Consider the following 11707-nt stretch of genomic DNA (forward strand, 5'->3'; position numbering starts at 1 on the left):
CAGGAGAGGGCTCAGAACGCACCCTTGTGGGGCCCCAGTGTTGAGGATCAGCGGGGAGGAGATGTTGTTGCCTACCCTCACCACCTGGGGGCGGCCCGTCAGGAAGTCCAGTACCCAGTTGCACAGGGCGGGGTCGAGACCCAGGGTGACGAGCTTGGAGGGTACTATGGTGTTGAATGCCGAGCTGTAGTCGATGAACAGCATTCTCACAGGTATTCCTCTTGTCCAGATGGGTTAGGGCAGTGTGCAGTGTGGTTGAGATTGCATCGTCTGTGGACCTATTTGGGCGGTAAGCAAATTGGAGTGGGTCTAGGGTGTCAGGTAGGGTGGAGGTGATATGGTCCTTGACTAGTCTCTCAAAGCACTTCATGATGACGGAAGTGAGTGCTACGGGGCGGTAGTCGTTTAGCTCAGTTACCTTAGCTTTCTTGGGAACAGGAACAATGGTGGCCCTCTTGAAGCATGTGGGAACAGCAGACTGGTATAGGGATTGATTGAATATGTCCGTAAACACACCGGCCAGCTGGTCTGCGCATGCTCTGAGGCGCGGCTGGGGATGCCGTCTGGGCCTGCAGCCTTGCGAGGGTTAACACGTTTAAATGGCTTACTCACCTCGGCTGCAGTGAAGGAGAGACCGCACGTTTCCGTTGCAGGCCGTGTCAGTGGCACTGTATTGTCCTCGAAGCGGGCAAAAAAGTGATTTAGTCTGCCTGGGAGCAAGACATCCTGGTCCGTGACGGGGCTGGATTTCTTCCTGTAGTCCGTGATTGACTGTAGACCCTGCCACATGCCTCTTGTGTCTGAGCCGTTGAATTGAGATTCTACTTTGTCTCTGTACTGACGCTTAGCTTGTTTGATAGCCTTGCGGAGGGAATAGCTGCACTGTTTGTATTCGGTCATGTTGCCAGACACCTTGCCCTGATTAAAAGCAGTGGTTTGCGCTTTCAGTTTCACGCGAATGCTGCCATCAATCCACCGTTTCTGGTTATGGAATGTTTTAATCGTTGCTATGGGAACGACCTCTTCAACGCACGTTCTAATGAACTCGCACACCGAATCAGCGTATTCGTCAATATTGTTAACTGACGCAATACGAAACATATCCCAGTCCACGTGATGGAAGCAGTCTTGGAGTGTGGAGTCAGCTTGGTCGGACCAGCGTTGGACAGACCTCAGCGTGGGAGCCTCTTGTTTTAGTTTCTGTCTGTAGGCAGGGATCAACAAAATGGAGTCGTGGTCAGCTTTTCCAAAAGGGGGGGCGGGGCAGGGCCTTATATGCGTCGCGGAAGTTAGAGTAACAATGATCCAAGGTTTTTCCACCCCTGGTTGCGCAATCGATATGCTGATAAAATTTAGGGAGTCTTGTTTTCAGATTAGCCTTGTTAAAATCCCCAGCAACAATGAATGCAGCCGCAGCCTCCGGATAAATGGTTTCCAGTTTGCAAAGAGTTAAATAAAGTTCGTTCAGAGCTATCGATGTGTCTGCTTGGGGGGATATATACGGCTGTGATTATAATCGAAGAGAATTCTCTTGGTAGGTAATGCGGTCTACATTTGATTGTGAGGAATTCTAAATCAGGTGAACAGAAGGATTTGAGTTCCTGTATGTTTCTTACATCACATCATGTCTCGTTAGCCATAAGGCATACGCCCCCGCCCCTCTTCTTACCAGAAAGATGTCTGTTTCTGTCGGCGCGATGCGTGGAGAAACACGTTGGCTGCACCGCATCGGATAGCGTCTCTCCAGTGAGCCATGTTTCCGTGAAGCAAAGAACGTTACAGTCTCTGATGTCCCTCTGGAATGCTACCCTTGCTCGGATTTCATCAACCTTGTTGTCAAGAGACTGGACATTGGCAAGAAGAATGCTAGGGAGTGGTGCACGGTGTGCCCGTCTCCGGAGTCTGACCAGTCGTTTTTTGGGGTCGCAGCATGGGATCCATTCCGCTGTCCTGTTTGAAAGGCAGAACACAGGATCCGCGTCGCGAAAAACATATTCTTGGTCGTACTGATGGTGAGTTGACGCTGATCTTATATTCAGTAGTTCTTCTCGACTGTATGTAATGAAACCTAAGATGACCTGGGGTACTAATGTAAGAAATAACACGTAAAAAAAACAAAAAACTGCATAGTTTCCTAGGAACGCGAAGCGAGGCGGCCATCTCTGTCGGCGCCGGAAGTTAGCCGACAGAGTTAGTGACCAAGAACGCGATGGTCACACTGACAGAGCTCCTCTGTGAAGCATGGTGGTCGCAGCATCATGCTGTGGGGATGATTTTCAGTTCCAGGGATGGGGAGACTCATCCGGATCGAGGGAAAGATGAACGGAGTAAAGTACAGAGAGATCCTCGATGAAAACCAGGCTCCAGAGTGCTCATGACCTCAGACTGGGGCGAAGGTTCACCTTCCAACAGGATAAAACCCCTAAGCACACAGCCAACACAACGCAGGAGTGGCTTTGGGACAAGTCTCTGATTGTCCTTGAGTGGCTCAGCCAGAGCCCGGACTTGAACCCGATCAAACATCTCTGAAGAGACCGGAAAATAGCTGTGCAGCAATGCTCCCCATCCAACTTGAGAGGATCTGCAGAGAAGAATGGGAGAAACTCCACAAATACAGGCGTGCCAAGCTTGTGGCGTCATACCCAAGAAGACTTGAGGCTGTAATCACTGTCAAAAGTGCTTCAACAAAGTACTGAGTAAAGGGTCTGAATACTTTTCATTTTTGAATACTTTTCATTACAGTACTGTGCAAAAATTTTAGACAGATGTGAAAAAATGATGTAAAGAAAGAATGCTTTCAAAAATAGTTGATAAATATAATCTATTAACATGTCTAACAAAATACAAAGTGGGTGAACAGAAGAAAAACCTTGTTAGCTGAGTTTTGCTGTTCCTCGCCCTGTTTTATTCCTCCTACACAGCTGTTTCTGCTTCAGTTAATGATTGCGTTTCAACCTACATATTGAATTGATGCTCATTTGCACCTGTTTGGTATAATTGTTTAATCATACACCTGACTATATGCCTAAAAAAAAGACTTTGTGCAAGTGTGGTCACACCAAATATGGATTTGATTTAGATTTGTCTTCTGTTCACTCACTTTGCATTTTATTAATTGATAAATCTAATCTATTAACATGTCTATTTTTGAAAGCATTCTTACTTTACAGCATTTTTCCACACCTGCCTAAAACTTTTGCACAGTACTGTACATTTGCAAACATTTCTAAAAACCTGTTTTGGGGTATTGTGTGTAGCTTGATGAGGGGATACATTTAAAAAAATATGTATTTTAGAATAAGGCTTTAAAACCTCTTTAAGCTAGGGGGCAGTATTTTGATGTTTGGATGAAACACGTGCCCAAAGACATTTCAAAGACGGAAAAAAACAAGTATTTTTCTTTGTATTATCTTTTACCAGATCTAACGTGTTATATTCTCCTACATTAATCTCACATTTCCATAAACATCAAAGTGTTTCCTTTCAAAAGGCATCAACAATAATCATATCCTTGCTTCAGGTCCTGAGCTACATGCAGTTAAATGTGTGTTTGTCATTTTAGGCATAAATTGGAGGGGAAAAAGTGTCCGATCGTGGGTTACCTCAGTAGTTGGATGAGCAAAAATGCCCCTTCTGCTTGACTGAATTCATTCTAAATGTATAGTCTGTTGTTGCTATCCTTGTGAGGCAATCCAGGTGTGCATTGGTCAGTCTGTTTCTCTGTTTTTGTTTCACAATGTTCATTGTTGAAAATGTTGCTTCACATGAATAAGTACTGACAAAAAATTATGTCACCTTTTGCACACACTGCTTCAGAAGTGGATACTCTGTGTCTGACACAAGGCTCCAGGAATGGGTAACACCTGATCTTAGTTCACCTTGCAAAGTGTCTTTTGCCTGCAGCTCCACTATCTCACTCTCTATTCCAGCACGGTCAGGACAGAGGGCTGTGATGACTGGGGTCAGAGATGACACTGGCACATGAAAGAGGTTCTCAATGAAGTTGAAAAAGTGCTTGTACTCCATGATACCATTGAATCTTGACTCATACTTCAACTCTTCCAACACACGCAAAAATGCATCAGAGCTAAATGTTGCAGTATGTCTGGGTTGGATGTGGTGACTGCTCTGAGTTTTGGGAAATTAACAAAATGTCAGGTATGAACAGTGTGGTGACCTTATTTTGAAATGTTGTGACCAGTCGCAGCATTTTGCACTGAATTTGAGCTTTCCCTTGGAGCTGGAGATTCACCGTGTTCAGGTGGCAGGTGATGTCACTTAAAAAGAAAGCTTTAATATCTATTGTGGATCATCCATCTCTGGCTCCTCTCTCCCCTGGCTTGCAACAAATTCACGGCTTTGACTACTTGCTGCATCACATTCTAAGTCACAGTCTGAGTGTAGCCACAAGTGCTTCCTGAGGAATGATACAATGAAACGTAACACATTTGCGAATATCCTCTTTTTCTCATCAGGCCTATGAGTCCCGTCTCCTTCCCTCGTCAGTGGACACAGATCCCAGATTTGACCAGTCAATATTATTATCAGCAAAAAAAGTAACAAGGGCTTTCAGAATATCCTCTCCTCGTGTTTGTCCCTGAAGGGTCAGTAAACATAAGTTCCTCTCTGAACGACTCGTTTTGAGGGAAACGGACCCAAACACATAATTGGGCAATGTCCCTTATATCAGTGCTTTCATCAAGTACAATACTAAAACAAGGCACCACAGATATGTCAGTAATCAGTTGCTAACCGATGTCCTCGCTGATGTCTTGTATGTGTCTTGTTATGATCGAGTCTGAGAGTTGCAGTCCCTTAGTTTGCTTTAAAAGATCTTCCTTGTTTGTAAAATCAGCATACAATTTTAGGCCAAAAAACATTCTTTGACAATCTCTACGTCTGTGATGGTCTTCTTGTTTCTCGCGAGTATCCAAGCAATCTCATATGTTGCCTCTGTCGTTTTCTATGCAACACTGCTAGATCTGTCCAACATTTGTTGTTGTCCTTCGAGCTGTCTTTTGAGTTGTGCTATTTTGTTGTTTCTAAGGTTGTTTTGAGGTGGATATGTTTTGTCAAAGTGGGCATGGTGTGAATGGAAATGTTGCTCTAAATTTGCTTGTTTAAAACAATTGACTGTCTACTGGCAAATTAGACAAAGTGAGCTAGTCCCATCATGCAGTACAAAAAAATATTTGTCTGTCCATTTCTCTTGGAACTATCTGTGTTCTTCTTGACCGTATCCTTCTCTTAGCCAGCGGAGCCTCGTTTGCTAGCTGCATTTCCCCCACACCATCTTCCTGATTTTCCTGGTTCTCCAGTGGTTGTTGGTTCATACTGTAGCTGTCACGTTGTTCTGCAGCTCTTCCCCCTCATTTTAATTGTCAATAGATTTAGACTGCAAAATTAGCTAGTAGCAAACTGATATGCGTCAGTCGCTGCAGCTGAGCAGTTGCCTTCTATTTCGGCAAACGTTCTATTTCGGCCTTTCAGTTCAACAGCTGCGCTATACTGCCATCTATCTGCCGTCCAGAGAACAATCGATATATTCAATGAAGTGATTCAGGCCTGCATTAAACACCTTGAATTGAAACTGTATCATTGTTATGGAAAATATGAAAATCCCAGCAAGCTGCAAATTAAGCGCTCATGCGGCCTGCGGGCCCACACAATGAGTACCACTGGTATAGGCCAACAGCTAAACACAGAAGAATTTGTTCAATGTCAATTATTTAGTGTAAAACACTAGCAACTTGAATTAGTTTCATTGGTTACTATAAAGTTTGTGATTTTAGCTATTATTCTTCCATTCCATAAAACCAAACTTTCTATTTCCTTATAAGTCAATATAATTGGTTGTGCTGATGAAAAGTAATATATTGAAATAGGAAAGAAGGGTCATGAAAGCTAGCAATGGGAAAGGTCCTCTCTGTGACCTTCATCACACTCTAGTTCTGGCAGCAGCAGCAGTTCTGCCAGAAGCAGTGTTCTCCCCCACAATGGTTCAGGTTGAGTAGTTCCAGCTGTCTCATTCTCCCACTCTCCTCGTATCCTCTCTCTCCCTAGAGTGGGACAGATAGATCTCCTCTGATCAGGGCTGAGGTATCATGGTCATAGTATGGCAAATGTCTCTGTATGCACAGTGGTATCTAGTTACTGTTAAGACAATTAAGACAATGATAGGTAGAGAAGATACAATTGGCTAACAATGGGCTAGCAAAGGAAGGCTTTAACCTTGAGTTCTCTCTCTCTCTCTCTCTCTCTCGTCTTTTTATGTGGCACAACATTGTTTTCTCTGTCTTGGCATTACTGAATGAGCCAGCCCGCTTTTAAAATGCAGGTTTACATTATTTTATCATAATACTGTATTTGGTTGAATAGCAACCTCTTTTAGTAATAGGAAGTCTCTCCTAACAAACTAAAATATTGGAATGTTCTGTCGGGAAGTTAAAGTTCAAGAGGGTTCTCAGGAACAACATTTGGTTCTGGATTGCCGAGATTAGTTTAGAATCAATGTGGATAATTGAAGTCATGCTACAGCAGCATTCAACAGTGTAAACCCCTTCAGCCTCCCAGCAGGCCTCAGCTCAGTAGAGGGAGCCTGGCAGGCTGGGGAGAGGAGAGGGAAGGAGTGGAGGAGGAGGGAGGGGCTCACTGTGACATGGCGTAGAAGAGACCATATGAATGTCAGACACACACACACACACACCTGCTATGTCTAGGTCGGACTCAATCAGAGGCATGCATGCCTGTCTGTCTGCTTTGCGCAAGATCAGTCAGTCACTGTTCAATAATTCATTGGTCAGAGATAATGGTGGCCAGTCAGTCCTTCCTGCTCTGACATGGGCCATTTTGGAATCATTCTGATTGGATACCCATGCTCACTGTACTGTAAAGCTGCAAAAATAAACAGTATAGCTGCTATTGGTATGTCCTGTACATACAGGGTAAATATTAATGTTGCATGTTTGAACATGTTTTAGTAAATACCAGGGTTGGGGTAAATTCCTTTTTAATTCCAGTCAAATCAGGATGTACACTGAAATTCCAACTCTCTTCAATGCTCTTCAAAGAGGACATTTGGAATTGTGTTTACTTTCTGAAATTGAAATGGAATTGACCCCAATCCTGGTAAATACTTACTTGACCAAACTATTGACCAGAACCAGACAAATCTGACTCAAATAGTAGATAGGCTAGCTACTCACTTGAGACCCTATTTACATACTCATAATTTGTATTGTGTGTACATGTGTTTTTATTACTCCTCTATACTCCTGTTGTTTATGTATCCTGACAGAATGTCACCAGGCTCTCATTTCGTGGCCCGAGGTCTTACCTTTACTGTATTCATCTCAATCAATAGTTTGTTAACCCCTGAACTCATCAATCAATCACCCCTTCCTGTTAGCGAGTATCCAGCTGTTATTATGCTAATGTATCCTGACACACATCACGTGATTAACCTAACTCAGTCAAACCAGACCAAGCTGTCCTGAGCTGGCCTGGTTACACATCCACCACACAGATGTAGGATCTTCATTTTATCAGTCTTTTGTTGCTGAGAATTTTCCTTCAAAGCATGAAATGCAAACATGTAGTGTATTTGAGGTAAGTCTTCTAAAGTTTGTAATTAACACTTTGAAAAATGCATCAACCACTACAAAAATATCCATTAATTATAATGGGTTGGACTGAAAACCTAGAGGAGGGCAGCTCTCCAGGAACAGGGTTCGATTGAAATTCTAGAGGAGGGCAGCTCTCCAGGAACAGGGTTCAACTGAAATCCTAAAGGAGGGCAGCTCTCCAGGAACAGGTTTGGACTGAAATGCTAGCTCTCCAGGATCAGGGTTGGACAGAAAACCTACAGGAGGGTAGCACTCCAGAATTAGGGTTGGACTGAAAACCTACAGGAGGATAGCTCTCCAGAAACAGGGTTGGAGTGAACCTAGAGGAGGGAGTAGCTTTCCAGGAACAGGGTTGGAGTGAACCTAGAGGAGGGAGTAGCTTTCCAGGAACAGGGTTGGAGTGAACCTAGAGGAGGGAGTAGCTTTCCAGGAACAGGGTTGGAGTGAACCTAGAGGAGGGAGTAGCTTTCCAGGAACAGGGTTGGAGTGAACCTAGAGGAGGGAGTAGCTTTCCAGGAACAGGGTTGGAGTGAACATAGAGGGAGTAGCTTTCCAGGAACAGGGTTGGAGTGAACCTAGAGGAAGGAGTAGCTTTCCAGAAACAGGGTTGGTGTGAACCTAGAGGAGGGAGTAGCTTTCCAGAAACAGGGTTGGAGTGAACCTAGAGGAGGGAGTAGCTTTCCAGAAACAGGGTTGGAGTGAACATAGAGGGAGTAGCTTTCCAGGAACAGGGTTGGAGTGAACCTAGAGGAAGGAGTAGCTTTCCAGAAACAGGGTTGGAGTGAACCTAGAGGAGGGAGTATCTTTCCAGAAACAGGGTTGGTGTGAACCTAGAGGAGGGAGTAGCTTTCCAGAAACAGGGTTGGAGTGAACCTAGAGGAGGGAGTAGCTTTCCAGAAACAGGGTTGGTGTGAACCTAGAGGAGGGAGTAGCTTTCCAGAAACAGGGTTGGTGTGAACCTAGAGGAGGGAGTAGCTTTCCAGAAACAGGGTTGGAGTGAACCTAGAGGAGGGAGTAGCTTTCCAGAAACAGGGTTGGAGTGAACCTAGAGGAGGGTGTAGCTTTCCAGAAACAGGGTTGGTGTGAACCTAGAGGAGGGAGTAGCTTTCCAGGAACAGGGTTGGAGTGAACCTAGAGGAGGGAGTAGCTTTCCAGAAACAGGGTTGGAGTGAACCTAGAGGAGGGAGTAGCTTTCCAGAAACAGGGTTGGAGTGAACCTAGAGGAGGGAGTAGCTTTCCAGAAACAGGGTTGGAGTGAACCTAGAGGAGGGAGTAGCTTTCCAGGAACAGGGTTGGAGTGAACATAGAGGGAGTAGCTTTCCAGAAACAGGGTTGGAGTGAACCTAGAGGAGGGAGTAGCTTTCCAGAAACAGGGTTGGTGTGAACCTAGAGGAGGGAGTATCTTTCCAGAAACAGGGTTGGTGTGAACCTAGAGGAGGGAGTATCTTTCCAGGAACAGGGTAGGATTGAACCTAGAGGAGGGTGTAGCTTTCCAGGAACAGGGTAGGATTGAACCTAGAGGAGGGAGTAGCTTTCCAGGAACAGGGTAGGATTGAACCTAGAGGAGGGTGTAGCTTTCCAGGAACAGGGTATGAGTGAACCTAGAGGGAGTATCTTTCTAGGAACAGGGTTGTAGAGCACTGCTCTATATAGTGCGAAAGGAAAAAAATATATATGTTACAAAGGGCTACAATAACAACCTGTTCTCAGTACAGGCACATTTAGTATTGAAAACAGACTACCCTTATAACTGATAAGTAGCATGCAGCTATTGCATGACAGAGCAAAATGTGTAAAATATATTTTATTCAGTTGTATGAGGTCATTATGAAACAAATCATGAAACGGCTAATACCAGTAAGGATACTTAACAACAAACATATCATACAAGGATTCAAGGCAAGTGCTGCGTTTATGAGATAAATAGGCCCAACCTCAACCAATCTGCTCAATGAACTCCATTCCAAACAACCTCAGAGTGTTTCTTTCCTGTGAGATCTAAAGCATCAATAATAACAGAAAGCTTCAAAGAGGATTCTGGGGCTGAGAGAGCGAGAGAGAGATAGAATCCGCATCTCATCCTCCTCCTCACCTGAGACAGCACCAACACACATACACACACACACCACACACCTCCCGTCGTGAACAGGGGTGGGGAAGGAGGTGGGAATAGGACACAGGGGATGTGCTCCAGTAATGGTTCCTGAATCTGACACCACACCTCCAAAACACATCATACAGTCCTGTACCAGGCGGTAACATTAGGAAACTCGAGAGACTGCAGCTAATACTGTAGGCACAACAGGCTAGTTAGGCTAATAATAACATACAGTACCAGGCCATAACATGGACATATTACAAAGACTGCATGCAGCACATGGCCAAGGCACAACAGGCTAGCTAGGCTAATAATAACATAAAGGCCTAGCAAGGATACTGAGCCAAGCCCCATACTAATCCCATGCTGTCATAATGAAAAGGACAGATTTCGTGGCTGTGCTGGATGTTGTTGGATGATGAATGATGTTAAGGAGGTCCAGTTTGTATCCCAAATGGCACCCTGTTCCCTATTTAGTGCACTACTTCTGACACTGAGGGAGGCTAGCCAGGCCAAAGCCATTATGAAGAAGATATTAAGGCGTGCCCTCCCCACCTGCTCAGCATTTTACTGGGAAGAAACATTCAGACAAACCTTTTTCTTCCCTTTCAGGGTGGGATTAAAAAACAGCAATGTAGGAGGAGGAAAGGGTGCGATGAAAGGATTTTTTGGCCGGGGTATTAACTAAGTAACGCTCACTGGGCCTTTTGTTTCGTCATGCTTATGCAAAAGGGAAGGGAAACTACCTGACGCATCCTAGACTTAGAGAGATGGGTGGAGAACATGACAATCACATCCCATAAAAGGAGCAACAGCTAACGGTGGTAGCAGCTTACAGGCTATGGCTGGTAAAAAGAGGTAATGATCCAGCTATTGTCCATCCCAGCTGGGGGCTGGGGCGTTTGTGTATGCGGCCTGCAGACCCTTAGCTCTGCAGGCCGCCAGGCCCCTTTAGCAATGCTGCCTCTCTCTCTCATTCTAATAGTGTTAGCATCAAACAGCCCATTAAATCACCCTGCTTGAGAGGATCACACACACCCTCCCCACTCCCTGCTTGTAAAACACATAACTAACACAACACAACAGTCAAACACAGAGAGCACAGAAAACGCAGCACCTACCTACCATATCCCTTTTCGCGTCCACATCCTTTTCCTTTTACTGAGTGTTGATGGAGACTGTGCTGCAGCGCGACATGAAGCAAGAGAAGGAGGTGCTTGATGTTACCCACTGCTGGGCTGATAGCTCCTGCTTCCTCTCGACCAGCCCTGCGTGGCTGATAATGATGATGATGCGGCGCCTTTCAGGAGAAAGGCCCTGCCCGTTGCCTTGGAAACTACAAAGTGATGGAGAGGTGGTGCTGCGTGGCAATTGGTCCCCCCCCCCCCAATGAGGGGCTCCCTTGCTGGTACTGGGAGGGCCATGGCTCGAAGGGATCCATCTTTTGTCAGAATTTACCTTTCGTAGCAGGTTTAAGAGAATTTACGCAGCAAATTAGAGGAATAAACATGGCAGGTTAGGAAAGGAGTTAGGGTTAGCTAAAATGCAAAAAATACAGAAAGAAGCTGGATCCCATCTAGACATGACCGGTGGGAGGTGCTGTTGCTGTAGATGAGAGAGCCAGGGCAGGCTGAGCAATGAAAAGAGCTTGGATGTAGAGGAGAAAGTGATCTCTGCTAAAATAACAACCTCATCTAGTAGCAGCATGGAACAAAACACTGGGGAAAGATTCTGCATATTGTTAGGGTTGCGTCAATTCGAATCTGGTATCAGGATAAATTTGACATTGAGTCACCGATTGTATACTATGTATTTTTTATTAGCTAAGCAATAAGTGGTAATTGCAATTTTCGTATATACGGGCTCTCTGTCCCAACTCGCATGGCAAACAGAGAACTGACTTGTTCCTGACAAAGATATTATAAATATACTCTGACAGAGGTAGTTCCTGCTTCCTAGCCGGCCTGTCAGAGTAGAGACTGGG

At 44.9% G+C, this 11707-nt stretch overlaps 1 protein-coding gene across 3 annotated transcripts in view; it reads right to left on the minus strand.

Moving 5' to 3' along the window:
- The window catches only part of LOC118371748 (A-kinase anchor protein 6-like), a 266002-nt gene extending 255018 nt beyond the window's left edge, over nucleotides 1-10984 (minus strand). For 2 of the 3 annotated variants that reach the window (XM_052496678.1, XM_052496676.1), the window contains exon 1: nucleotides 10845-10975. The gene's annotated coding sequence lies outside the window, so the exon portion shown is untranslated. Of the gene's footprint in view, nucleotides 1-10844 lie in introns of all 3 variants that reach the window. The other variant, XM_052496677.1, reaches the window with a different exon arrangement.
- Nucleotides 10985-11707: the final 723 nt, after the last annotated feature.

The sequence above is a fragment of the Oncorhynchus keta genome, chromosome 35, assembly GCF_023373465.1.
Source record: "Oncorhynchus keta strain PuntledgeMale-10-30-2019 chromosome 35, Oket_V2, whole genome shotgun sequence".
NCBI classification, from domain to species: domain Eukaryota; kingdom Metazoa; phylum Chordata; class Actinopteri; order Salmoniformes; family Salmonidae; genus Oncorhynchus; species Oncorhynchus keta.